Source organism: Strix aluco, chromosome 3 (genome assembly GCF_031877795.1).
Source record: "Strix aluco isolate bStrAlu1 chromosome 3, bStrAlu1.hap1, whole genome shotgun sequence".
NCBI lineage: Eukaryota > Metazoa > Chordata > Aves > Strigiformes > Strigidae > Strix > Strix aluco.
In genome coordinates this window covers 49752363-49780328 of record NC_133933.1, presented here as the reverse complement: position 1 = coordinate 49780328, position 27966 = coordinate 49752363, and the positions used below count along the sequence as shown (strand labels likewise).

General features: G+C 40.4%; 1 protein-coding gene across 1 annotated transcript in view; it reads left to right on the top strand.

Moving 5' to 3' along the window:
* DISC1 (DISC1 scaffold protein) overlaps positions 1-27966 on the top strand; it is a 208152-nt gene that overhangs the window by 33420 nt on the left and 146766 nt on the right. The gene's annotated exons all lie outside the window — the stretch shown is intronic.

Here is a 27966-nt window from a genome sequence, read left to right as displayed (position 1 = left end):
ATGACTTCCAGACAAGGTTTGTCACAGGGAAATATCTTTAGGAGTCTGACCATAAGCAGACAAGCTTTTGGACACACCAGCTTGAGGAAGGTCTTGTATGCCTGAAAGTTTATTTTATTGTTCCAACTTAACTAGTCGCCCTGGCTGAGTAGTTAGCAGCACAAGCCTTGTGCTACCTATTTCATGGTGTTGTGGTAAAATGCATTGTAAATAATGGCATGGAATTGTGATGTATGTGAGGGGAAAAGCCAGCTCTAGCTTTGTTAATGGTAGATTCCGTGGTTACCATTGAAACTTCACAGTGAGAATGACAGTTGCTTCTCTAAAAATGTCAGATTCATACTTCGCAGTAGTTGATAATTGATAATACCAAGTAAGTTATAAGTTTTACCTGCTTCATTACATCTGAATAACCAAGAGAACACACAGGTAACAAATTGCTAACTAGGAAGGGTTTCTTTTTATGAAAAAGAAATGCTGAGTACTTATTAGAAAACTGCAAATTCAAAAGCAAGTGGTTTGGAATTTCCCATTGTGCATACCAATAACTGTAAAAGAAATGTTGCTGGAATTAAAAATATTTTTAGAGACTTCTGAATGAATTATTAGCAAATAAAGTTCTTGGGTGTGGCAAGTACTGGGGAAACTATTTTTTTCCGTTTTGTTTTCAGATAGCAGGTGTCTTGGAAAACACTTTTTAAAGATAAAGTTAATTGTTTAGTAGTAAGACAATTTAAATTCTAAAAACTAAAATGAAAACATTTGTAGATTAAGAGTACATCATTTGGCTCCTGTATTTCTTCTGAAAGCACAGGTGGAAAAGGTGGTATCATTCAGTGGTTTGACTTTAGTTTTCCTTACAGAGGTGAAGATCAGCCATGCAGTCACACCAATGATCTGTCACTTTTAGAATTGTACATATTTTGAAATTAATCATGGCATCAGAAAAAGGCATGTGGATAGGGATGTGACTATCAGTCTAATACTTGGAACTTAATTCTACTTTATCTGTTTTTAGAGTAAATTATTTTTAGTCTGAAGAGTTTTATAGTTTTAAAGTAAAGTGTATTGTTAAAAAAACCTCCAAACAATACAACCTGTAAGTGAATTTTTCTTGTGTTGTCAAATGCATATGAAATGCTCTCATGTATTTTTTTTTCTAAAGGAAATGTTAAAGGTCGTTCACTGTTTTCATATTTCACCAATGAAACGTTCTTCTCATGTTGTGTTTATAGCTTGAGATAAGAATTTCACTAATATGTAATTAATTTTTCAGGAAAAATGCAAGGCAACCTTCTAAGTATGTACAGACATACCGTGTTATCCACTGACAATGTATTCCCAAACAGTATGTCATTTAGCAATGTGATGGATAGCAATACATTATTTTTCCCTATAAAAATTACTATAAGGGGAGCTTTTGACATCCAGCATACATTCAGAGACAGTGTAGATGATACAGCAGATACAGTTGCAGAAAGAGGACCATCACCCTTATCAGGTGAAGGTGGTGCTTGCTTTCTGGAATGGATTGCTGTTCTAAGAGTTCTCTTCTGCTTCAGCTGTGAGACTGCATACTCAGCATTGCACTTTTCTGTCCTTCACCCTTAATTGGCTTTATTCTGAGTCATTTCAGAAAGGTCATGAAAATGTAACCATTCAGAAGGAGGCAACAAGAATGCTTCCAGTGGAAGACTTGCGTAAAACCTTCAGTCTCAGGTGAAGCAGTTGAGAGCTTTTAAGAATGGCAATCCCTTCCAAAAAGTCGGCATTTCTTTCAGCTGACCATACTGATGTTCCCATTGTGCATCTCCATCTTCCACATCATATACAGTCCCTGTGAACTTGAATTTTATGTATTCAAGTCTCTGCACGCATCCCCCCTGCATTACATCAATTCGTAGGGGAAAAAATTACTTTGTAGCCTGCTCACCAGAGCCATTTAATCTGTGAGACTGATGGCAGCTTGTGGAGCAGGATGTTAAATGATTGCTGATGGAATACTAAAATAATGGAGAGAAATGGCAGAGGCAGTAGGGTCTTGCAGTACTACATAAACCACGTTTGGTTTCTTCTCAGTAATCTTACAAACTGTTGGTCTGTTGATGCACAGTCTTCTCAGTCTATATTTGTTGGCTGTTACTGCATTGGGTGGTTTGATCATGCTTTGGTTGGGCCTGGCATTGAGCAAATTCAGGGTAGATTTGAACATCAAGGCCCTCATTAGAAGAGAGGGGGTCTAGGTGAGAGCTATAGGTCTGTGGACATGTGTGCACTGGAGGAGATGGCAGGATTTGATTAGGATTATGGGAGGAGAGGGAATTTTTTAGCCAGGAAGCATGGTTTAACATTAAATTTACATCTGTGGGTTGAGTGAATTCCTACGCATAGCTCAGCACTGGATGGAGGTGGCAACTTATTTCCATCTCTAAATGAGGTCTAAATTACAAGGAGATGTCGCAGCTAGGCTTCAGGAAGGGAAGGGATGAAGTTGAGTTGTAGGAAATCATCAGTACACTTGGATTTTGTGGAGGCAAAGAAGAGTTCAAGAAGCTTTAAAACTGCAATGAATCAGGCCCACATAAACTGCGATGTACATGACTTCCTATTTGTTAGAGCTCAAGCAGCTGACAGTGTGGTTCTGCACCCTAAATGACATTTAAATGTTTTACCAAAGTAAGTTGTTTGTTTTTTTCTTCCCCCCCCATGTTTTGACTTTCACCTGCTCAGTCTCAAGGGTATGGGTGACTCCCAGTACTCAAAATACTCTGGTGGTGTAGTGGAATGCCTTTTGGCTGCTGCTCTGCACAGGGCTGAACCTGTGCTCTTTTCAATATGAGTCCTGAGCAACAGCGAGAATGTTCTCAGTGGAAGTCATCTGAAATGAAATGACTGTTTTAATGATGAGCATATAGGAATACAGAGAGAAAAGGTTCCTGCTGTACACCATAATGTAGTGCCAAGCCTACTACTTGGGGTTTTATTGCTGAAAAATCCTCATCTATCAAGTGCTGTTCAAGGGGAACAATTTCTCAATCCTTAATCTGAGCAAAAGTCAAACTGGTGAACTGGAAGCAGAAGGCTCAATAGCACAAGACTGAGTCTTGTGTTTACAGATTTAAGAAAGTATCTCTGGTGGTTTAAGGGTGCTATGCTGATCCTGACCTTCTCCAAATGTGTACAAGCAGTTTCTGCTACTCTGTATTCATAGGTGAAATGTCATGCTTTGCTGTCCAAGTTCATTGAGAATCTGCTGTCCTGTCCTTTCAAAGAACAAACAAAAGGAATAAAACAAAAAAGCTCAGCTCTTTGAAGTGCACAGCGGTAATTAAAATCAAAACCAAATTCATATTGAAGTGCAGGGGGGTGTTGGTTTGAAATATTTTGACCTTTCCTTGTTGGAGAAAACACTTGTGAGCAAGAGCTGAAATCGCCCATCTCAGGCAGGCTTCAACAGCCTTGCAGGACCTAGGGCAAGAAGAGTCAAGATGTATGAGTGGTTTTTTTTTAAAAAAAAAAAAAATACAAATTTTAAAATTTTTCATAATATTGTATAAAATGACAAGATCTTCCAGGGAAAGAAATGATGAAGATGCTGAGGAGGAGAAAGAATGAGAAATATTGAAGTAGACTTATTCTAGAATTAAAATTTAATTCTGTTTCAGAGCACTGTGCCTGCAAAGCACTGCCACTGGAATAGCTTTCTGATATTAATTATTCTGTCATCACAAGTCTATTCATGTCTGCCTGGAGATAAGTCTTCTTAGTTTTGTGCAGTTTTGTATTTCCTGTCTCAGGTGCTTTTTTTTTCCACCTGTAACTCCCAGGACTTGCAACAAGGAATACACAGGATCCAGGAGGATGCTGTTATTTCATTTAAATGACTCTTACGTTTCTTCTTTTGGATATTTTCAAAAGCAATCATGCAGGCCCAAATAAGGAAGAAGAGAGAAATCTGGCAGAGGAACAAATAATCTTCATTTCTCATGCCATGCACTATATTTGTCCTATTATCAAATGTCCTAATTTTTTTTTCATTTATGTGCCACTTTGCTTGTTGGTTGAACCTGGCTGTTACTGTATACAAGAGGTGTTTCTCTCTTCCCTCCTCCTGCTTTCAAAATACTTAGGCTCTGCTTACATATAGGTGTATTGACTGACCCATTCAGTCTGAATATTTAGGGGCAGCCTTACACACTCAGCAAAACTATTGCTATTACTTCTCCTGGGGAAGAAAAAAAAAAGGAAAAAAGCTCTTTTAAACTGAGCAAGGAGAAGGCAAGGCTGCATGTCTGCGTGTGAATGGCCAGTGCCTCCCCAGTGTAAACAGATGGGAGTTACTCAGGAATTGTGTGGGCAGCAAAGCAGCTGAGCTGTATTTGACTTGCTTTCTTCTATTGTGGCACACATATTTGTTGAGTGCAGGAAATAAATTATTTATTATGTCAAAAAAAGTGAAATTAAGCTTTCTTTGCTCATTGAAGTGTCCTAAAAAATGCTGCTTTTGCTCAGATGAGGAAAAATAATTAATTCGGTTCCTATCCAAGAGAGAACTCAGTTATGTGATGGCTACAGGAGGTGTAGGTCGTGTAAGGACTGGAATCATTCATAAGAATAATACAGCAGGCTTGGTTCTGCTGGACAAGCATCCCCTGGGTTGTAGCTTTAAGGAAGCAAACTTGGGACTTTGACTTCAACAAGCCTGTGGTGAGAGGTTTCTTGTACCTCCATGTATGCTCCTCTAGGGACTGTGCTATTCATAGAATCCTGGAATATCAGGTTGGAAGGGGCCTCAGGGATCAACCTGGTCCAATCTTTCTTGGCAGAAGCATGGTCTAGACAAGATGGCCTGGCACCCTGTCCAGCTGAATTTTGAAAGTGTCCAATGTTGGGGAATCTACCACTTTGCTGGGGAGATTATTCCGGTAGTTGATCATTCTCATTGTGAAAATTAGTGGTGTCGGACACATTTCGTGGCCACCCTTGTGTGCTGGCAACAGTGTTGTGTCTCCTGTCTCTCTGGAGTTCAAGGCCCAGTCTGCCTCACATGCTGTGCCTGCTCTAATTTGTCTAGAAGCCCTTTTTTCATTGCTTTAATTTTATAGGGTATAATTGCTTAAAAGAAACTTTCTTGTGAAGTGCCTCTAATTGTCTTTCAGAGGGAACGCTGTTAAGAGCAACTAATAATGAACTGAATGGTTGCCTACAAAATCAATTTTTATTTCAGAAGTTAGAAGGGATGGAAAATTAGCTCTTAAGAGAACCTTACCCTCCTTGCTCCTAAAAGCTTTCCTGGCTCTCCCTTTCCTCTATTTCTGTTAGAAGAGTGAACTTTTGTGCTCCCAATTCCCTGCTCCGGAGTTCAGCATGCTGCTTGGCCTTCTCTGCGCTTACCCAAGTTACTTCCTTCTATAACAGATGTGGGCAGGTCAGTGACTTGTGTACCTTCCCCACTGCTGGAGCAGGGATCCTAGAAGCTGGGGTGTTCTTAGCCAAGATAGATGCGGATTTTTTAATTTCTTTCATGTAAGGCAGATGCCTGTGGGGTTCATATTTCTTTGTCTGTAGGAAGATCTAAAGAGTTATTTGGTTGGTTGTTCAGGTATGTATAGTTGTTGCCTATTAGTTCTAAGAAATGTCATCTTTCTCATGTTTTTTTATCTTAATTTCCTTTCCCCCATCCATTACAAGGATATACTGTATGTCTGCCTAAAATTACCAAAGTCCATTCTTAGTGTTCAAGATTCAGCTGTCATGTAATGCAACAGTACACATAGTTCCTAATATCTCCAATGCCTACCTAAAAGAAATATTGCTAAATATTACCTGTGGCCCAGAATTTCTTGAAATACCCATGGGAAAGTAAAGAAAGCATTTATACAGCACACAACCAGAAAAGCTACCTATACCAAAGTACATTGGATAACCTTTGGAAAAATCAAGAAAACAGTGTGAAATACTAGATCCTTTCTTCTATTCTCATCTGCAGGCCAATTGACTCTTGTCAGTTGGAGGTCTTTTTGAAGTGATGTATAGTGCACAAATGTATCATCTCAGCTTCCGAGCAAGTAGATGGAAGATACCAGGGCTAGCTAAAGGTCTCAAAAAATACCACTTGCCCCTTCAGTGCCGAGGGGTTTAAAGCAACCCAAACCAATTTAGAGAAGAGATACAGAAAGGATGGATCTTCCTTGATGTTAATATTTTGCTCAGCTAAGATTAACTAACTGCTGCAGATTTCTTTTGAAGGTTAGGATGAAGCTGTGGCAATGCTTATTTCTGGTCAGAGAATGTTCTTTTTTGGGAGCTCATGGTAAGGTTAAAAAGTTGAATGAGTATTTCATCACTGCCAGCTCTCACAAAATTCATGACTGTCCTGCTTCCTGCTATCAGTGAGGAGGCCAACTGGGCCTTGATTACCTGTTTGAGAAATATCCTGTAGATTTGGGATATGTTTAGCAGTATTATGATGTGTTCAGTGCCACGCTGCCTGTGCATGGTCTTTGTGCAGGTGATGCTCTTGCCATGCTTGGTTTTTTAATCGATATTTAAATGGCCTCTTCCTTCTGTATTGCTTGGCTGCTTCCAAGCACAGGCAGCAGCTTGCTACTGAAATCTGTGGGAATGACCATAATGAAAAAGGGAGTGTTAATTACCAGGGTAACCCCGGTGGGAAATGCGGATCTGTCAGAACTGCTGTCCCTGGGTGGATTCTGTACTCTTGGGTTTTGCACTTGTTCATTCAGAAATACGCTGCTTGGGGTTCCTTTCTGGCGAAAGGGCTAACAAATGGCTATTTCTTTACTGCCTTAATTTTGGCCATGAGGAGTTGCCAAGGCTCCTACTGTGCAAATTCAGCCCCAGCAGATGCTGTCTTAAAAATGAAGATTTCCAGTCTTTCAGGCATGGGAATTGTGCATGAAGAAGAGTGCATCCTGTGTGCACACAGTATGAGGAACTTTAGTGACTGTAAGGCAAGAAGCTTGCTCTCCCGTGTCTCTCTCTCTGATGTCCTCTGTTCTCATGCTCTCATCTTACATTAGGATATCTCCTACCAGTAACTTTTCTTCCCTCCACTTTGTGTTTTAGGAAGGTGCTTGGCAAGTGTCCTTTGTCTCCTCCCCTGAGTTACAGGTTCTTCCTCTCCTGTGCCCTTCTTACGCATTTATTCAGCCAGGAGGCTTTGTTAGCCTTTGCTGCTGCTGTTTCTGCTTGTCACCTGGTGAGCAGGACTTGAATTTGCTCCTCACCTGCTAACTGTAGTCTCCTGGGGGTAGTAGTGGCTGTTACCAGCCTGCTGCTGTGCTGCGTTTCTGTGGTTGTAACTGTCCTCTGGGCTGCAGGCTCCCAGCTGGTGCAAAATAGTCACTCTGCTGCCTCCCTGTAATCTGAAGTCAAGATTAGGGGCATGATGACAAGGTGCATCTTCCTTGTGCCTTTCTCTCAATGAGTTAATTTTCATCAGGCTGGAAAGGTATTGACCTTTTCTTAGCAGGTGGTGTTTTCCTGCATTCCTTTATTTGCAGCAGCCCCGCAGGAGCCTGAGGGACAACAGTGCATGTATGAAAGGAGCTGGAGGTCAAGCCACTGTGCTCTTTAGTATGGGAGGGAGCCTCATGCAGTGTGTCTGTATGCATCAAAATGAGGTGCTGGTGGTTTGAACCTGTGCTCTTTGGAAGCTGGTAAAAAGGATTTGGGTGGTGGCAGTGTGTGTTTCTGCATGTTGTTTTTCTGCTGGCAGTGAATGGTTTGGGTTGGATTCTGTAAGTTCATCCTCAACTCCTAACAAAGTTCCCTGTTCCATCCTGAGGCTTCAGACCTCTATCTGTGATTGCAGGAGAAGAATTCTGGCAGGAAGGTGTAACAGGGAGAGCCTGTGTTAAACTTACCCTTTGCTGTCCTGGTCTCTTGGGAGTGAGAGAACAGAACTGTACTTCTGGCTTGCTCTTTGCCTATAACTTTTGTCCTTGGCCTTGTCAGAGCTTCCCATTTTGGAAGAATGGTGGGATTGCTGTGTGTGGTGTGTTTTGTTTGGTTTGTTTTTTTTTTTAGCAAATATTTACATTGAACCATATCTATTTTGCTCCCAAGACATGGTAGAGGATGTATTAAACGTTGGCCCCAAATACTCCCCTTTCCTCCCTTTCCTCCCTTTCCTCCCTCCCATCCCTCCCTTTCCTCCCTCCCATCCCTCCCTTTTCTGTTATTTCTCAGCCTAAGCTCTCACCTCAGAGCGCATTCCTTGGAACCTCTCTGCCCGCTGCCTGCAATACCTTCTACTGCAGCTGGCAACATTTGCACCTTATTTATCACACAGAATCACAGAATCATCTAGCTTGGAAAGGACCTTGAAGATCATCCAGTCCAACCATTAACCTAGCACTGACAGTTCCCAATTACCCCATATCCCTCAGTGCTATGTCGACCCGGCTCTTAAACACCTCCAGGGACTGGGACTCCACCACCTCCCTGGGCAGCCCATTCCAATGCCTAACAACCCATTCTGTAAAGAAATGCTTCCTAATATCCAGTCTAAACCTTCCCTGGCACAACTTGAGGCCATTACCTCTTGTCCTATCACTTGTTACTTCGTTAAAGAGACTCATCCCCAGCTCTCTGTAACCTCCTTTCAGGTAGTTGTAGAGGGCGATGAGGTCTCCCCTCAGTCTCTTCTCCAGACTAAACAACCCCAGTTCCCTTAGCTGCTCCTCATAAGACATGTGCTCCAGACCCTTCACCAGCTTCATATCATTTGCATCACTGTTGCTTTTCTTCCTTCCTTCTCCTCTGTTTCTGTTCGTTCCATGCAGTCGCTCTTCTTGCCCCCAGTATCTCCTGGAAATTCACAGGCTACCTTTAGTACTGGGGAGCGAAGCACCCATACTGAGCTATTGTGGGACATTTCTGCTGACCTGGCTCCTGAAGCTCTCCCATATCTTTGTTTCTTCCTTTCCAAGTCACTGCCTGGAGCTAAAGCTGCTGGTGGTCAGATTGCTTCTTTAGTCCCTATGTGGCAGCAGGCATGCTGGCAGCCTGCAGGTCTGGGGTTCAGCTGGAATCACCCCTTGCTCTAACCACATTGGGTGAGCTTCACACCCTGCCCTGATGAGAGCTTCGTGGCCAGCCACCAAGAAGGTTTTAATCCTGTTTCAATCCTTTTTTCCAGAATTTGAGGAAATCTCTGCTCATTTCACATCTAGGTCTCATTGTTAGAGGATTTAGGTAGATAAATCAGTCTTGCTTATATGTGAAGAAAATAAAGGTATGCTAGGAAAGGAGAAGCAGCCAGAGTGCTAGAGGATGTCTTAGTATCTAAGTATCTTAATCCTTTCCTTAGAAAATAAGTAATTTAAAGGGTCAGATTAAGTATAAGGACAAATGATGGTTGGTTTGGTTCCCAAAGGAAGATTTGTGAAACTGGATGGAGTGATCAGGAATGTCTGAATTGGACAAGAGATTTTGCTACTTCTTAAAAGATTTTATTTCTAACTCTTCAGGTGTTTCACGCTAATTCTCTTTTCTAATAACAATGGAGGAAGAAGGTGAATATAAATTAGAATGATGACAGTGCAAATTGAGCAGTGTCAGGGAGAACTTCTGTAGAATTTATTTGAAAAAAGAAAAAAGGCTTTTGATCATCAGTGAAGCTCAGTAACAGGGATATAATGTAGGAGATAAGGTAGTTGTACGGAGGGAAATATTCTATAGGAGTTTTCTGAAAGAATAACATTCAGACTTTTCCTTTCTTTAAAACTTCATGGAAATACTTTCTTGCATTTTTTTAAAATTATACTCTTTCATCTATTTGACACGTTACCTATTGTACCTGATTGCACTTTCTGCTTAATCTGTTTAAAAAAGTATTTCTGGAAAAGGTTTTGGAAACTTGGCACAAATGGAATTTTGTTTGAGGGTTTATTTCTTAATGTTCTTCATAGCATAATTGCATTAAGTATAGGATATCACAGCCTGGTAATTCCTGGAGCCTGCTGAAGAAATCCATAGGATTTCCCGTCACCAGAGCCTGTGCAGTGTTCCAGAGGCTGGCAGGCTGCCCTGTAGGCCTTTCTCTCCATCCTTTGAAATGTTGAAACATCCAGTCGTCACTGCTGCAGGCAGGATCCTGTGCTGGATAGACCTGAGTCTGATCTAGTCTGGCAGTTCTTGTCACTTCAAGACTGTCTTTGTTTCTTCTGCTGGTGTAACATGCCCATGTTTTGGTGTGTATGTACTTACATGCTGCTGGATTGTCCTTAGAAAGGTATAAGGTATCATCTGTAAACTTTTCTTTCTGGTCCTTTTATTAAAAAAAAAAAAAAAAAAAAAAAAAAAAACAAACCAAAACATTTTTCTTCTGCAACTTAAGCTCATATAACCACTCCAGCCTGCAAATAGGCTGCACACCTGAGAATCCCACTGACTTCAGTGGATATCAGATTCTTTAGATCACGGATTTTTAAGCTTTCACCTCTTCAGGTAGGAGACAGCTGACCAAGAGCAAATTTTATTTACACAGTAATGCATCTATTTGATGAAGTTTCCAAGTAAACGTAAGTAACATTCTCCAGAATGGGAGGGATATATAGTGTTGTGTTAATGCAGTTACAGTTAAAGCATCCACATCTCAAGGGGCATTCATCAAACATGGTGCTTTGTTAGCCTAAAAGTAAAAGGCTTTAAAATTTTATTTCCTGTGTGTTACTGAACAGCTAGAAAAGAAAGATCTTTGAGACTACTTTTGTTTTCTTCTGGATGTGCTTTATTGCAGCTACTTGCAACCTAACATTTTGATGCTGCCATCACTCATAGTGCTTGTCACTGAAGAAACCATTATGGCTTTCTAAGGTCTTGATTCTGTTGTTATTGAGTATCTTTGAATAACTAGTTGAATTTGACACACTTAGGAAACATGCCAGAGGGCAAAACAAACATCACTCGCATTCTTGCATGTGGCAGTGAAGAGGTCTGTGAAGAATGCCACCCTGTCCCTTGGCCAGCTTCCAGCCTCCCCTTCCCTGTGGAAGTGAAAAAGGAGTTATGTGTTATTGTGCTGTGCCAGATGTTTTTTGGTTTTTTTTTTTTTTTTTTTTAATGGAGCAATAATGCTTTGAAAGAGAGGTATGTGGCTTCAGATACCTGTGCTGTATCTCTTACAGTACTCGTTGACAGGATGGCCCAATTCTGTTACTAATGTTGATAAAGTTAGAATTCCCATTAGCCTCGTTCTGGAGACATTCAGGTAGTTAGTTTATTCTGTATCTTAGGGACAGAGCTGCAGCTGTCTCTGGTTAACTTTTTGTTTCTTTAACAAAAAGTTGTTTCTTCTTGATTTAATCTAAAACTTGCTTAGGATGCACACAGTTTTAGGTTATATTCAGCTGGCATCTGGGAAATCTGGTAAGACCTGGGTTTCCCAGATGTAAGCTTTGCAGCAAATCCAGAAGCCCAGTGCTTACAATCAGAGCATTGATTGATTGATTGCACACTATGGTGAGAAAGGTCCTTGGTTGTGGGTGTTTTTTTTTTTTTTTGCTATTAGAGTCCGCTGTGTAAAATACTTCTACTACTCTTCCCAGTAACTGCAAAATTTCTTCCAAACTTATCTTAATGATACAGGATATGAATCTTATGTGCTAATGTTCAATTTTTAATCTTTCATTAATAATGGAAACTGAGAGTACACTGAGTAGTATATGAATCGCTTTTGGATTGATGTAGTGAGATGACGTGAACCTGAACATCTTCCTTCCCTTTCTCTTCCACCATTGTACAACACAACCCAGGCTTTTTCGGGTGACAATGGTCATGCATCTGTGTAAGTTAGGTTGTTGCTCACTTAGCCTTAGGATTTCAGCTCCAGCATTAAAGTGGCCTAGTATTGACTTCTGTATTTATATACATTAATTTTACAACACAGTGTGATGTTCCAAATGATAGAGTGATACTTTTTGGAGAAGCCTAGTATTGACTCCTGTATTTGTATACAATAATTTTACATTTTATAACACAGTGTGATGTTCCAAATGATAGTGTGATACTTTTTGGAGAAGCAGAAAAATGCTCTGATGAGAGAGAATAAATTATTATACAGGAATAGGGAGCTAAAAGAAAAAAAAAAACCAACCCACAACAGATTTCCTTTTGTGATTTTGGGTTTTTTTGGGGGGTTTGTTGTTTTGGTGTGTGGGGTTTTTTTGTTTGTTTGTTTTAGACTACATGATCATATTTGCTTTTTGCTATTTTCACTGTAGGCAAGCTACTTCAGTCTGCTTCACATGAACTGTCCATAACATGGGTATATCATCACTTGCCATACTACAGTCTTCAGAGTTTTAATTAAAGACTGTAAAGCCCACTGAGCTCCTATCATGATTGGAGCTTTAGAGTTGTAAGGTGTTACTATCAATAAATGCTGACATTTTAATTTTCATGGTTTTATGGAAAAGTTATCCTTATGTAACTTCAGGTATTATAATTGATGCACTTGTGAAAGCTATAGAGCCTGTAGGTTAAGCTGTTCTCATTAGACTGTATAGGCTGCAAGAAAATGACTGTAATGTTAGTTTCTCATGTCTTAGAAAAAAATTAAGGGCTTGAATTGCTTTTTTTCCTCTATCATGGAGATTACAACAAAGTTATTTTCTGTAGTAGCAATTATTGGATGGAGTGACCTTTACAATTTATGACATTGATGTAGTGGAAGGGACATTTTTCCACTTGACCTTTATGTAATGTGTCGGCTTGTCCTGTAGCACCAAATGAGTTGCAATTGACAGATTTGATGGAACACTAACTTGACAGGATCTTATTGTTTGGAAGAAGATATGTGGTGAAATGTGGAGCCTCTAGTAAATAACATGATAAAAGTTATTTGCCTGTCTTCCGTCACTGAGGAACAACTTGCTTAAAAATGACTGCTGCCTAAATTGCAATTTGAACACCGATTAAATGAGATTCTAGCAAAACAGTAATCAAATAGTGATATTTCAGAATAAAATGTGTATTGTTTTAACTTTTTTTCCTCTCTTTGTTGTTCTGGAACCAAGTAACAATGGTTTTCTATATTTTAACCTTGCTTCTTGTCTTAACATCTCTGTCCATAAAAGGAAGAGGAATAAAAGTCAGATAAAGTTTTCGGTATATGATGAGGAAGACATGTCTCCCAAGAGGACGGGAGAATGTGTGTGTGTATATGTAAATATTGATGCACTCCACCCAGAGATGAATATATATGTATGAGTAGCTTCTTCGGTTATTTATTAATATATTAAAGAAATAATGGTCATATATAAATCTGGGAAGAAAGAAGTTCTGGCTGTGGGGAGGAATGGGGAGCTATGAGCACATGCTAGGGTGAGGGTGGATAGTGTAGAGAGAACTGCAAAGGAGGTCCAGACTGTCCCTGCCCCACTGCTCCTGCTGGGAAGCCCAGAGGTCAGCTGCTCTTCAGATCTGTCAAAATAAAGCAGGGAAAGGATTGTGCTTTTTGAGGAGAAATTTAAAAGCAAAGAACAGCAGTCAGTTATTTCGGGTGTCTTGTTATAATCCAGTATCTTTTTCTGCTCTGGTTGAAGGTTCTGATGCTTCCTGTAAATAAAGTAATTCCACTTACAAAATGGATAAGACAAGGTTGTAGCAGAACCCAGGATCTGAGCTATTCAAGTAATGAATTACCATGGTTTTTTAAAACTATTGAGCAGCAGGATTGATAAAAGAGCAGCAAATACCATCTGTCTGATCTACATATTTTACCACAGTTCTTCTCAAGCTGTCCAGTTGAGGTAAAGTAAAAAGGAGCTGAATGGGTGTGGGAGGGGAAAGCAGCTCAGCTATCTTCTGTTGCATTTGCAGGAGGTATTTGGAAGGAAAAACAAAAAAAGACTATTATAGAGGTTGCTGTTTAAACACCTTAATGTAATCCTTACTTGTTATTTCAAAGACAATCTGCTCAAACAATAGAAGAGGATGCTGCTGGACAGAGTCAAGGTAGGAGGCTGAATAGACATGTTTATTTTGCTGTGGCAAAACAGGTGTTGTACGTGTACTGACATAGAGTGAAATTCATAGCAAGATTCATTACTGTAGCAACGCTATTTAATTGTAACTCATGAAGAAAGTAGAGATTAGTTATTGTGAAGCTCTATGCTAATGAGAACTTATTTCTTGCAGTGTTTGCATTTGTAGTTAACACATGTTACAGAAGATAGTAGGCTTTAATGCCTTTATTTTATGTGCTTGCAGGAGATGTGTGGAAAGCTCAGATGCAGGGCTGGAAGCAGAACCTGTGTCTGGTGAGCTGCAATTCTGGGGCCTACAGCAGGATCACACTTAAAAAGATGTTCTGTCTTTTGTATGTGGGTCATATTAAAATGGCAAATCCCTCGTCCTTGCTGGAGCACCAGCTTTTCTGAACCCCTTCTGGAGAGTGTGGCAGTAGCCAAACCTCTCTCCCTGACCTTGGCTTCTAGCAGGTGCTCCTACCCTTGCCTCTACAGGCCGAGTCCCATCCGAGTCTCATTCTGCTCCCCCTCCCCCTTCCCTCCTGGCTCCGATTCTCACCTGGCTCTCAGTGAACACAGGTACTGGTCTGGCAGCTTTGATTTCCATCCTGAGGAGGCTCTGATGAGCAGGTGGAGAGGCTGCTGGAGACAGTGAAACTTCATGGGCACTGGAAGAAGGTAGTGAGCCTGTATTTAAAATTTTAAAGTCTCTTAGTGTGAAGCATAGAGACCAGTGAAGGTACCTTGGCACTGCTGTGCTCCACTCAGGTTGGAGATGTGAGAGGCTCTTCTGTGGATCTGCATGCTGGAGGAGGTCGGGCTGCTTGGCAGTGGCTGTTGAGTGGGCTCAGGTGTTCCTTTGTGAATGCAGTCCAGCCAGGCCTCTGACTGCATTTTGTGGTCGATGGAACGTTGTCTCATTCGTAACTGCTTTGCTGAAGGGGACCAAAGCAGAGTTAAAGGGCTGTGGAACTTGCCTAGAGAGCCTTTTGGTCTTCTCCCCAATGACCTCTGCCGACATTCTCCTGTGCAGCTCTGCCCGCTGCCCTGTGTGCTTGAGGGGTAATTCTTATATCTGAAAAACTTCCAGGAGCTCTGTGCTGGGCCAGTGGGGACAGTTGCAGAGCCAGAATGAAAAGAATATCATAAACGTGAAAAAAGTAAAGTGTGTGTGTGTGAAAGGAGGAAGGTAGGGGAACAGTGATATTTAAAAAAAAAAAAAAAAAAAAGACTCCAGGTTCCCTATTGTTCAAATAGGAAAGAGAGGCTGGGCTCTATCTACTTTTGAAATTAGAAAATTAAGAGGTGACTCCAGGACGCGATAGTCTTTTATAGGGAACAGAGCCCTGTAAGAGAACAAAAGGGCACTAACTTTTAAGAAAAGGTCAAATTATGAAAGGGATAATACAAGCTTTCTTATGCAAGAAGCAGTTCAGATTGTGTAATTACAGCAATCCTTTTATCTGAAGATCTCACACAGGTGTTAATTAAGCCTAATGAGGTCCCTATGGAGCAGTTGTTACTATCTACATTTTTACAGATAGAGGACCTAGAAGCTAAAAGAAGTGGGGTTATTCATCTGAGATCCTGTAATGCAGCATTGTAGAATCGGTGCTTGGAAGAGAATATGCGGAGCGTGACTTGAAGCCACCTGGCACAGCCATGGGCAGAACCCTTTCCATGAAACCATGTTGTGTATTCCTACTGCTTTTTTTTTTTTTTTTTTTTCCCTGAATATGTAGGTATGTGTAGATGCATAAAAAGAACCCGTGGGCTAAGAAAAATTACTCTTTTTAGATGGGCTGTCTTGATTATGCCTGTAACTACTCCTGCTATTTTTCCTTTAATTTTTTTTTTAATGCTGTGCTTAAGATTTGCAGGTTCCTGTGATATTTTGGTTAGCATTCAGTGTTTTGAGAGCCTTATGGGAACCAGCAATAAGGAAAATTTACTTATGCTAGTAAGATTTTGTATGTTAATTCCTTTCATGTGTTCGTGTCAGTCTTTCCAATGCAAAGCAGATGGACAGATTGTTTTGTGAGCTCCCTACAGGGAAATCAAACAACTTCTAATTGTCATTTTCTTCCTATAATACTCTTGAGCTGTTAATTCCACAAGAAATTCTGTTAAAAGTACTGGTGGGTGGATGAGGATGGGGAAACAGAATTCTGAGATACTCTCACAATGCTTTCTTTGTAGGATGTTGGACTTTTGAGCGAGTCATCCAAGCTTTTCGTCTGTTTCTGACCATACCCCACACAGTGTGGGTGGTTGACTGCCTTGTATTTAGTTGTTTTGTTCTTTTTCCCTGGCAGTGGAATTTGGGCAGCTCGAAGACTAAGCTTGTCAAAATTGCTACTGTCGTCATGTCTGGAAGCCTCTGTAATGGATTGAATGTGGTGGGTGCATTGACTCGACCACTACCATGATGTGTCATTATAGATCTGTTTTAGAGAGGTGGTGCCCCTGAGTTGCCAGCTCTGTTTGCACCCTGTTGTCCTACCGTATGGACTGGGTCATTTATAAATGACAGTGTTGCGGTGGAGATCCCCGTGTTTCAAGGCTTTGTTCCTCACATGCAGAACACACAGCTACTGTTTCAAGGGAAGTGTGTTATATCTGCTCATCTTCCATAACAGAGACTTGCAGGCCATGAAAGGCGAAATAGCTCAGCAAACTAAAGCAATTTTTAGAGTAAGAACCTGCTGGGCTAGTTTTTTTTTTTTTTTTTTTAAATTTTTAGATCGGTCTAAATGAACAGCAGTCTGTGAAAGCGTATTAGTTCCAGTACGGAGTCATTATCTGAGAGGGATGCTTGGGACCTTTGTTTGCTGGTAGGCACCTGGTCTATGCTACTTGTGAAAACATGATTGCTCAGCAACATAATGGGTAAGAATCTGATCTGGAAGACTTAAAAGAAAATTAAAGCTAAAGACTGCTTGGGGCAGTGTGTGTGTATCCCTTGGATTTCTGTGCCTGTTAAGGGAAGGTCTTATTTTCACAAGGTAGAACAGTTCACCGTTCACAGCAGTAACTGTAGGTAGTTACTAAGTAGGTAGTGCAAGGGCTGTTAACACATGTGTGTGGAGTGGGAGAAGCCTTTGTTTCAGGGCAGTGCTTTTGCGGAAGGTGGTGACTTCGGTGCAAGACGTTACACTGCTGCAAAGCTGCTGACATGGAGTACAACATGATAGCAGAGGAAGTGCCACCTCTGAGGTTATTACAGTGAGATGCCGCTTTGTTCCAGTTCAGCTTGAGAACCTGTTTCTGTAGAGAAGTTTACTTTGCACGGTGCTCTGAACTCCACAAACTTTCTGAATTTTTTTTTTTACAGAATTTGGTGCTATTTTGTGAATGTCAGGAGATACTGAATGTTTTGAAATTGGGAATCAGTTGGACAAAGTGTGCTTGAGATACAATTTCCAGAGAAAAAAAAAAAGGTTTTTACAGCTTTTACATTTGATTTTTTTTTTTTTTTGCCTTCCAGAGCTGCAAGATTCAACTACAATTGTCACTGCCCAAAATTATTTAAATTGTTTTATGTTTACCCCATGTATGCTTTGGTACCAAAAGCAGTCTTGGGAATTGGTAGTTAGGAAACATAAGCTGTGTGTGTAGGTCAAATAGCTAAAAAACTTTTATTTTGTCATTTTTTGTGTGTCTGTGCCCCACCAAAAGTTAACTTTATTCTAACCTTTGTTCACAGTCTGGAGTGTGGTGGGGGAAAACGGAGTTTTGATGGAGGCCTCTGTGTAAATCTGGCAGTGTAATCTGAAGTCTAGCAGAAATCCAGGAGGAACCCAAATCACTTTCAGGAAAGAAAAGAGACTGAAGAAGCAGATGCTAGTTGAGGTGGAGGGTGTAGGAAGGGAAGAGGATGAAGGGGCAGAGAAACAGAGTGGGGAGAAACTAGGGTTTAAGGGTGCCTGTGAGTTGCTGAGGAGAGGGAATTGGTTTGTGAGGCCAAGTTCAAAGGGAAAGGCAGGAAATAAGTCACTAGATATTAACAGTCAGAAAATATTCTGTGTTTAATTTATTTCCTTTGCCATTGAATTCAGACTCCTTGAGCATGGTGGAAATTAGTGGATCTGACTAGACATAAAGAAGAAATTTTTTTATGATAAGGGTGGTGAAACACAGGAACAGGTTGCCTGGAGAGGTGGTAGATGCTCCATCCCTGGAAACGTTCAAGGTCAGATTGGACAAGGCTCTGAGCAACCTGATCTAGTTGAAGATGTCCCTGCTCACTGCAGAATGGTTGGACTAGATGACCGTTAAAGGTCCCTTCCAACCCACACCATTCTATGATTCTAATAAATTTTTAAATTCCTGAATTGATTTTGACTTACAGCAGGCAAAATAGTCTGAGAACAAATTAAAAATGTTGTAACGGGTTGTCTCTTATTGCTTGCTTTCTTAGAATATGGGCTTTTCTGGATGAAGTAGAACAGTGTAACTTCTGGGTGCTAGAACAGTGATGGATGGTGGAAATTGGAAACGTGGCTAATCTGAACTAAGCTAGCATCTTTGGTCGTTTTTTAAAGAGTTTTTGGTTTTGCATCTGCTGATCCAGAGTGCTTGGGAAGGGTATCAGCTTAATTTGAGTGTAAAGTTTTAATTCCTGAACAGCACTGGGGATAAGGAAGGAACAATGAAAGAGGAAATCAGATATATATATATATATGTATATATATATATATATATATTTGAGATTATGTAGACTACTAAATGTGAGAGTGGAGACCTGGAATATGAGAAAACATTGAGAACTATTGTGGGAACTCATGAAGGGGAATGCAGCGAGCAAGAGAGGAAGAAAAAAGATTTTCTTAACCAAAAGCAAAATTCTGACATTCAGGTAGTCATCCATAATGAATGGATGTACTGTTTTCAGCTCAACTATCACAGAGACTTCCTTTATCTTCTTTGTCCCCTTTTGTTTCTAGAGTAAAGCTTCAAGTTTTCTTACAGAGTTATCCGCTGCAGTTTTCAGAGCAATTGGTTTGGGGTTGTGTGCACGTATTTATAATCTCTTCATAGTTGTCTGTGTGAAATATCCATTCTATAAGAAAGAATATTTGATACCTTTTTATCAGCATGCCTTGCCACAGAAAGAAGATGATATTGTCTAATTGCGCTTTGGTTTTTGTAGTGCTGATCTGTAGCAGGTGGCTTAAACAGAACTGCAAGCTGATTTCGTCACGTATTATAGTCCTTTGGGGAACATTGCACAATTTAATATGTGCCACATTGAAAGAAAATAGATTTTAAAAACTTCAACTTAAAGGAACTTTGCACCTATCCATTGGTGCTTCTTAGCCTAGGCTTCGTGCTGCTTTGGGCATTTTTACAGCATGGCTTTTAAGTATGAAGATAAACCTTTGCGGAACACTTATTATTTATACTAGCTTTGGATTTATATCACAAAAAATAAAAAATTAAAATCTTTCAAACAGAATGCTTTAGGATAGTATTCTCAATATATTCAGGTTAGGCAATAATAAAGGAACCTTTTCTTTGTTTGACAGCTGGAACAAAGCACTTTAGATTCACAATATGTGCTTAAAGAGAGGATGGTACAAAAAAATCTCAACATAATCTGACTGTGTCTCTAGTCATAAAATCCTTGATATGAAAGCCCAGATATAGTCCATCAGATTTTTAAATTTCTTATTAGAGTATTTAGAACTTGCTTTATAAAAATGACTGGTATCTCACAATATAATGCAATTAGTGGTAGAGTATTGCATTATTTCACTGTTAATCAACTGGCCTGTCTTCTAATCAACCCATGGCATTTATTCAGAAGCAGTGAAGAAAGGCAGATGTTGGCTTAGAGATCCTGGAGCAAGGAAAGGGACATAATGAACTGGGACTGAATTGTCCTCAGTTGACATTAATATATAGCTGACAGTTGTTCATGTATATGAACTGTGCTGATTGGAAACCTTTACCAAAGCTCTTCCTCTATCATCTCCAATGAAAGAAGGAGCTGTACTGCAAGCCAAGGAGCTATGCATTGATTTCTGCTAGCTACCTTGTTTTGAGGGATCTTTTTAAGAGTAGAATTTAATTCAGAATAGGGATCTATGCCATTGTGCTGCATAGCCTTTTTAAAAAATGCACATTCAGCCTGGAATCAGCGATACGTGTTTTTCTTTATTTCTGTACAATTTCATATGTAGTGACAGTACTGTCAGCACTGCTTACAAAATAATGTTGATATCAAATAAAGTGCACTAGCAATCAGCTTGTTTTTTCGTTTAATGTATCTTTTGATGTTATTGTAAATTATTTTTACTGTAAAGTCATACTGGAAATGTAGGCATCTCAGTGATTTCATTGGAAATTTGATGTTTACAAAAGAATATGAAAAGCAAACAGTCAACAGGGCACAGATTATTTTGTATTGTGCCTTGACTAAACCAGACATGATGTCTCCAAAAATGCCTATGCATTAAAACCCTTGTGCTGTTCGAATGAACGTACAAATGCATCAAATATGAAGATAAGGACTACATGGATGAAGATAAGGACACTGTATAGAATTGTACCTTTGTTTTAGTGCAGTTAGAGATGAGTAAGGGGTTGTCACAAACAGAAAACCATCCACTATTTCAGCAACTGTTATGCATGTCAAGCACTTGAAAAAATGGAAGTACTCCAGCGTTTAGAAAATTATGGAAGTGGCTAGTTTTTGCTGCAGTGTAAAATACTTATAAAGCTCCTACTATTAAAAATGTTGCTATTCAAAATACTGTAAAAACTTAATGTTTTTCAGAAGTATCAGATTAAGAGCAGTGGAGAGTAAGATGCTTCTGGTATGCTGGAAGTATTGTGTATCATTTTCACCCCTACTGTGTGTCTGAAGCTTTGTTCTCTCCGTTTGTCTCTTTGCCTGTCATTTGCTTTGTTGATTGTAAATTTATTGGAGTAGGAATTTTTTTTTTTGCTGTTTTCCGAGCCTAGTACAATTAGGTTCTGGCCTCCATTGGAGGCTCCTCTGTGAGATGATAGCGGCAAATAATAACTACTTTGTTTGCAGGATAGTCATGTTACAGGAAATTGTGATGTATGTTTATGCAGATAATCCTGATGTGCCTTAAGCTCAGCTCAGAAAGAACAACTGTGAGGATAGTTCAGCCTACATCATTGCAGGTGATGACAAGAAAGAAATATGAAAAAACAAGATTTTTCTAATGCTGGCCAAGTAATTTAAGAGATTAATCACCCAGGTCAGGACTCGGACATTTTGTGCTGGGCTCTCGCCCCCCTCCTGTCCCAGAGGCATGCTGGAAGAACCTTTCTGGCTTTGTGGCTTCTTGCTCTCATCTTCCTGCTGGTATTGAAAGTGACTGTACCTACACGCTCAGAAAACCTGCTGAGTCCTACAGCTTGTGCCCAAATCACTGCTACATTTAACTTATTACTAAGAGACAGAGAACATGTTACAGATCTGAGTGGCAATCTGTCAGCAGTGTTGCTGCTATGGATGCCCTACGAAATAGGGGGACTGGTCAAATTTTATGCTGAAAGTCTACACCAGGCTTGTAGTAGCACCCTTCTGGGAAGAAGTTTCATATACAGCATAGACTTTTCAGTGTTAAGATGTAAACTGTAGGTGGGAAACTTGGTGTTGTGCTTTGGAGGAAGCATCTGTGAAACTTCTGAGAGTTTATCTTTTTGTTCAAAGCCTAAATGAATGCTCTTAAACTCAATATGAGTTTGAGGGGAGGGAAAAATCAATATCTGCCAATGTGTCAAGCTTCTTTTTATAAGTAGTGTAACAGCTGAAATGTGTTCTTGTATTTTTTAAAGCTTTGAGACTTCCTAACTCTGCTGTAACACTGACATTCAGTACATTAAATTCTGAAATGTTATATATGTTTTAAGGAGGCAGCATTTTCCTGGCTTGTAACTAGTACGGATTGATGGGGGGGAAATGCAGAGCTTGCTGGGAGGCAGAGAGCCTGCTTGTAAGAAATCCTTCAGACACTGTTCTCCATTGCTTCTCTCGCAGGGGCTATTTTGAGTACCAGGATTCCTTCACTTTCCTCCCCCATCCGATTTATGTATACTGGAGTCTCATTGCCTGGAAAGAAAAAGGAGTGGGGAGACAGTAGACAGTTGATGTTGCCTGCAGCAGGGGAAGCTTGTGACATCGGATCTGACATCAGGTCATTGCTGTGTGTTTTGGCTACACTGCCTTGAGTCTGACTGGGAATTCAGGAGATGTATTCTCTTGTACTCTTCAGGTTACTAGTCTTTTAACTTTAAATAGCACCAGAATTGGAGGCAAACATCGATCTAGCATCTCAGTAGGGTAAAGCAGGAATTAGAAGAGTTTGTCACCTGTACTAAGAGTGCCAAATAACTGAGGAATAAACATAAAATAAAGAATTATGGAGTTGTAGCACACTCTACAGGTTCTGAACCTCCTGCTTTAGGATGAATTCTGTGGTAGTTGCTTCTGACTCTAGATGGTGTTCAGCAGCCAGGTGTTTTGCTCAGCTGTTCCTCAAGGTAGTCTTGATAGTTCAGGAGCACAGCTGGAGTGCTGAATTTCACGAAGTTGCCTTTTTGGTTGGAATGGAAAAATTAAGTGGTGGATAAGGGGCTAATTTAATTTGCGTTTTGCTCTAGCCTTTTATGGACTGCACACAAACGTTTGGCTGCAGGTACATATCCTGGTTCAGCTAGGATAGGGTTACGTTTCCCCAGCAGTGGGGGGAAGCTCTAGCTGGGTTATTCAATACCATGCTGACGTCACCTCCGGGCGCTCAAGCGGGAGCGCGGGACAGTCAGTGAACACGTGTGTTGTGCGATCTCTCTGCTCTCGGTGCTGTATTGGTAGATATCTTGCTCTGTTCATTGTTGTTACTGTTATTGTTGTTGTTTGTTTTGTTGCTGTTGTGCTGTTGTATTAAACCTCTCCTTATGTCAGCCCCAGGGCTTTGTATTTCACTCCCTTTGTGGGGGAGGGGCAGCGGCTGCGTGGTCTCGAACCCCGGCAGGGACTAAACCACCACAGTACACAAGTGGTTATAGCCTCGTCTGGAAAGCTTTAACATCTGCTTACTGGCCTTTCAGGAGCTACTTTTTCTACTGACTGCTGGAAGTATTCCAAGGACCCTGGCCCAAATAGCATTTTAGTTCAGATTAGGTGTGCAAGCCTTTGAAGGGAATCTCCCAATTGTCCCATTTACTGTGCTTTGCTTTGCATTGTAGAGCAGTCTTGGAGTGCATGGACTGGTTTTCTTTCAGGTGCAACAAAGTCTGAAGATGTGCTCTAGAGATGTACCCAAGGGTCTCCAACTACAAACTGGCCTTCAGTCCATGCAACTATGCTAAATCTGGTCTGAAGTAAGACCCTCTGAACTGCAGATGTTGGGGCCTCAGTACTGAACTCTTGGCTCTGTAGATGTGCTCCGTTTAGTCCCCATAGTCAATAGGGTAGGCATAGCTCTGGGGTACAGCTGCTGCTCCTGTCGCTTCAGTGGGCTCTTCCAGTGTCAGTCCCCAGCCCCATGCCTTTGTGGAGCCAGCCTTGCCTGGGTGTGCCGTTTGACTCTGCACTGGGTTTATTTTGCTGATTTCCATATGCAGGGCTGAACGGAAGGTAGAAAAGGTTTTGCTCTGTTCCAGTGACCAGATAGCACATGATAAGGGCTAGCTGCTCAACTATCCAAATGTAGTCTGAAGCTCCCTTTTAAGCATATCAACTGTGTTAGAACTTGCGAGGAATTGAGTATCTTCTACTGTGTATCTTTTTGGTACTGTTAAATGGTTAATTATTTTATCCTTAAATTAAGAGCACACACATATTCCAGTTGCTTGTAATACCTTCAGTTTTCACCACAGTATATGTCCTTAAATGTCATATTTGGATATTAATTGGTCTGCATGTTCCCCTGCAAGTAGTTTTGTAGGAGTCAATGCTAGTAATTGGGCTGTAGACACCTTGATTATTACTCTGTTCTCCAGCTGCATTTCAGTCATGTATTCAAGCTCATATTAGACTCCTCACTTTCTAGCCGTTGTAGCATTGCTTTAGATAATATAAGTCCCTCTGTCCTGGAAAATGAGTAGTGCAATTTGAACATGATGATGCTTAAGTTATTAATAAGCAAGGAAAGTGAAGAAGGAATGTTTTGTTTTATTTAGAGTGGAAAAAAAAAGAAAGCAAACACCTAATAAGATCATCAGACTTTACGTTTAAGATTACCAAATGGGATATGTGTTTAAATAATTCATAATTCCATTTTGAAATTTCTGTTATAGTATATTTTGGAGACCAAAAGAATAGATAGCCTGAGAAAAGAGAAGTTTCTGGTGGATAGATGTCTACATGTTGGTGACTTTTTTCTTTTACTTTTTTTTTTATTCCATTTTCCCTCGTATCAGTGAAGTGATCTAGGAGTAGTGTCTTGCTCAGGAAGTCCTTCAGCTGACAGACATTAGAGGTTCAGGAACAGTATCGAGGTAAATGGGCGCTTTGCACCCTGGTTCTTAGTCTCCTCTCTAAAGGCCTGCTGCTGTGTGTGGTTGGAGACAGGCTGCTAGAGGGGTCTTCGGATCTGAACCTGGGACTTCTTTAGTTCTTACAAAATAGGTGAGTATCCTTGATGCTGAGTATACAAAAACCCTTCAGTCATCTTGGAAGCTTCAAGTTTTTCAGAAAGTGAATGCTGGGGAGGTTACCTGGTGCTGGAATTATCTAGCAAGTAAGAAAAAGATTTTTAGGGCTGCAGTGTATGATTTACGCATGTAAACCCTACACAAATCCTGGTTTAGGTCTTTCACATTTTAGGGGGAAAGAGGGGAAGGAGGTTGTTTACAGGATTTGTGGGGCGGGATCAAATGGCCTTCTCTAGTTGAACTAGCTGAAGAAACACTTTCTTAATGTCCAGCAATTTGTAGAATAGCACAATTGATCAGCAAAGAACAGACAGAAATAAATGTAAATACATGCAGTATGTGGCAAATGAGATTCTACCCTTACTGTGATGATTTTCTTAAATGGTGATAAATAGTTCTGATAAAGTGAACCTTGTTTTCAAGGGAATAAAACCAGTATCAGAATATGTAAAAATTAGAGAAGGAGAAAGATGTTCTCATATGGTCAGTTAAAAATTATGAAAATTGTTTCCTTTGCTCAAGCTATTACAAAACATGATGTTTGGAGACAATGCAGTTCTCTGACTGCTGTCTGTTTAATCGAGTACAGCAGTTGGCATCTTCCAGGCCTGTACTCTGGCTCGGCTTTAAATTGAGTGGGATGTCTGAAGTGCACCAGGTGGTAACAGATTGGGATGGAGGGTAATTTAAGGGTTAATTTTTGCTGTTTGCACTGTAGTAGAAGCTTTGTCTAGGGTATCAGTAGGACTGCTGCAAGGCAGCAAGCTAGCAACAGAATACAGTGAAATAAAAGGCTGGTAAAGAGAATTAAGCCTTATTCCAAATGCTTCTCTGTGAAACAGTATGTATTGAATACATTGAAGTTCCTTCATTTAAGAACTTCATCAAATGGGGGATTGCTTTTTGCATGTAAGATGTGTGTTAAATAACTTATTTTGAGGTGAAGTATGGGACAGAACAACAAAGCATTAAGCCTTTGCATGGGATGGAGGTGTCTGAGTGTGTGTGGTTTCTTTCAGTGTCTCAACCCATTGGTGAGCTCTGGGGTTCTGTGAAGGGCGTTTCTGTGTTGGAATAACATGCTTAAAAGACTAAAATGAAGGCAAAAGAAAGAGGTGTCCTTGAGTCTGATGGCTTACGAATAGCAAAGGCCTTCTGTGTCTGTTTCTTGGCTGAAAAATCCTAGAAAATATGGTGGGAAGGAATCTCAGGAGAACACATTTGATCTTGCTGGCCTTGACCTTAAAAACTATGCCAGCGCTATTCCTGAGAGATGTTTGTCTGACCTGAAAACCAACGATGCTGGAGATTTCCTGTCTGTCCCAAGCACTTAGTTTTAGTGCTTTACTATATATAATGTTTTTCCTCATCTCCTTTGCTGCAACTCAGGTTTGTTACTGAGGACTCAAGTTCTGAGGAGAGGTGAAAAGCATTGTATTACTGCTTTCTTTGCAGCTTCCTGCTATGTAATAGTACTGGAAGTTACTCCTCTCAGTCTTTATCTCCACTAGACTGAAGAACCCTTCTTATTGCCCTCTTTTTCACATGCCTTATTTGCTAGACTTCTGATTGTTTCCATTACTTCTGCTTGATCCAGATCTCTCTTAAGCTGCAGTGCTGAAAGCTGAACTGAGATGAGCTTATTTGCATGGTTTCCTGCTCAGCAGCTGACACTGAGGTGCCCTGGTCTCTCCATGAACTGAAGACATCAGCCAGGTCAAGCTGAGGGGTCTCAGTGTTCAGCTCAGTGGTGCTGGAGTCAATCTTGAGACATAACCCCTAACTGCAGTGCTGAAAGGATAAAAAAAATCATTTCGTGCTGAGAGATAACAAGGGGATATGGCCAGCAATAGTACTTATAAAATGCCAGTGGAACAAACTATTTAGAAATGTCTTTTAGTAGAAACTAATTGAATACTGTGTAGACTGGAATGTATAAAGCAGGATGCAGCCAAGAATTAATGAGAGAGACTGTATTGGCATGTGAATTCCCTCATGTGTTTTCCTTCCCAAAAATAGCCCGTTTCTAGCGCCAGGATGGGTAGAAGTGGAACGATGAAACAACTGGACAGACAAACACAGCGTGAGCATGATTATGTTGAAGAACAATGGCAATGTTGTTAAATGGCTGTAGAGGGTTGCCACAACTCCCACTGGAGTAACACAGGAAGCCCAATGGTGAATGGTTTGAGTAAAAGGAGGTGTTCCCACATGTTTTGGCATTCAGTGGTCATTGGTCACAATCCAACTCTTACTTTTCTGTTTGTAACAGTGATATTTTTGATGGCTGTGCTTGAAATTCCACATGAGATGCGAATATTGATATGTTTTTCTGGTCAAAGTATGGGCTTGGGAATCTCATCTGGGCCCAAATTCCAGCTTCCTCGTGGTGATAGGGATAGGATCAATCTGTTCAACTGTGGTCCCTGAGAAACATGTGGTAAATGTGGTTCTCCACTGCTGAAAAGGTGTTTCTCCTTTGCAGGAAGAGTATGCATATGTGTTTGTGTGGTTGTTGGGGCAAGGCCTACACCGTGCAGTAACTCAGGTGGTGATCATTTCAGCTAGAGCCTTTTGGCAGTGTTTTGCACTGTAATAATAATAACAATGACACGAGTTGAACTACCCTGGAAAAGTCTGCTGGTCCAGGGAGAAGATCTAGTCTCATTAGTACGTTCTGTGTCTTTGTTGCACCCTATCGGCACAAAAGCAGAAGGGAGATCAATACTAGTCATAGATTATTGTAAAAATGGATCATTTCAGTAAACCAACAAATGTAAACAACCCCTCTTCTTAAAACCCCTTTGAGGATAAAGAAAGAAAATAAGCAGTATAAAGCATGCACAGATGGATGTTATTCTGATAGTAACATGTTGTATTGAAAATGTTAGAAGGGAAGGAATGCTAATCATGCAAAATTGTAGGCAGCGAGGTCATGAGGAAAGTACTGAACTGTAAAGGTTTTCCATTTGTGAGCTAGTTCAAAACTCTCTGATTTGACTAATGTATCATCAAAGGTGTTCTGGCTTGGACCAGCCAGGCTTGTTATCTGTCATGTATGTGATTTTCCTAGTGTACTGGCACTATAGAGAATATATGTACCAGAAATAATAATTTGTAATTGGAACTATGTTCCTTTGTTTTCTATATGAGGAAAGAAAACAAAGTAAAAACCAAGTTATACAGAGAAATGTTTGCTCTAAGAAATTTATAGTTATGATAGTCAATGAACTCTCTTAAGGACCACTGTTACTTTTATTTAAAGTTGAAAGTAAATCTTTTTGTTGGATGATAAAGTAAGCATAATTCAGGAGAGCCTGGCATAAAA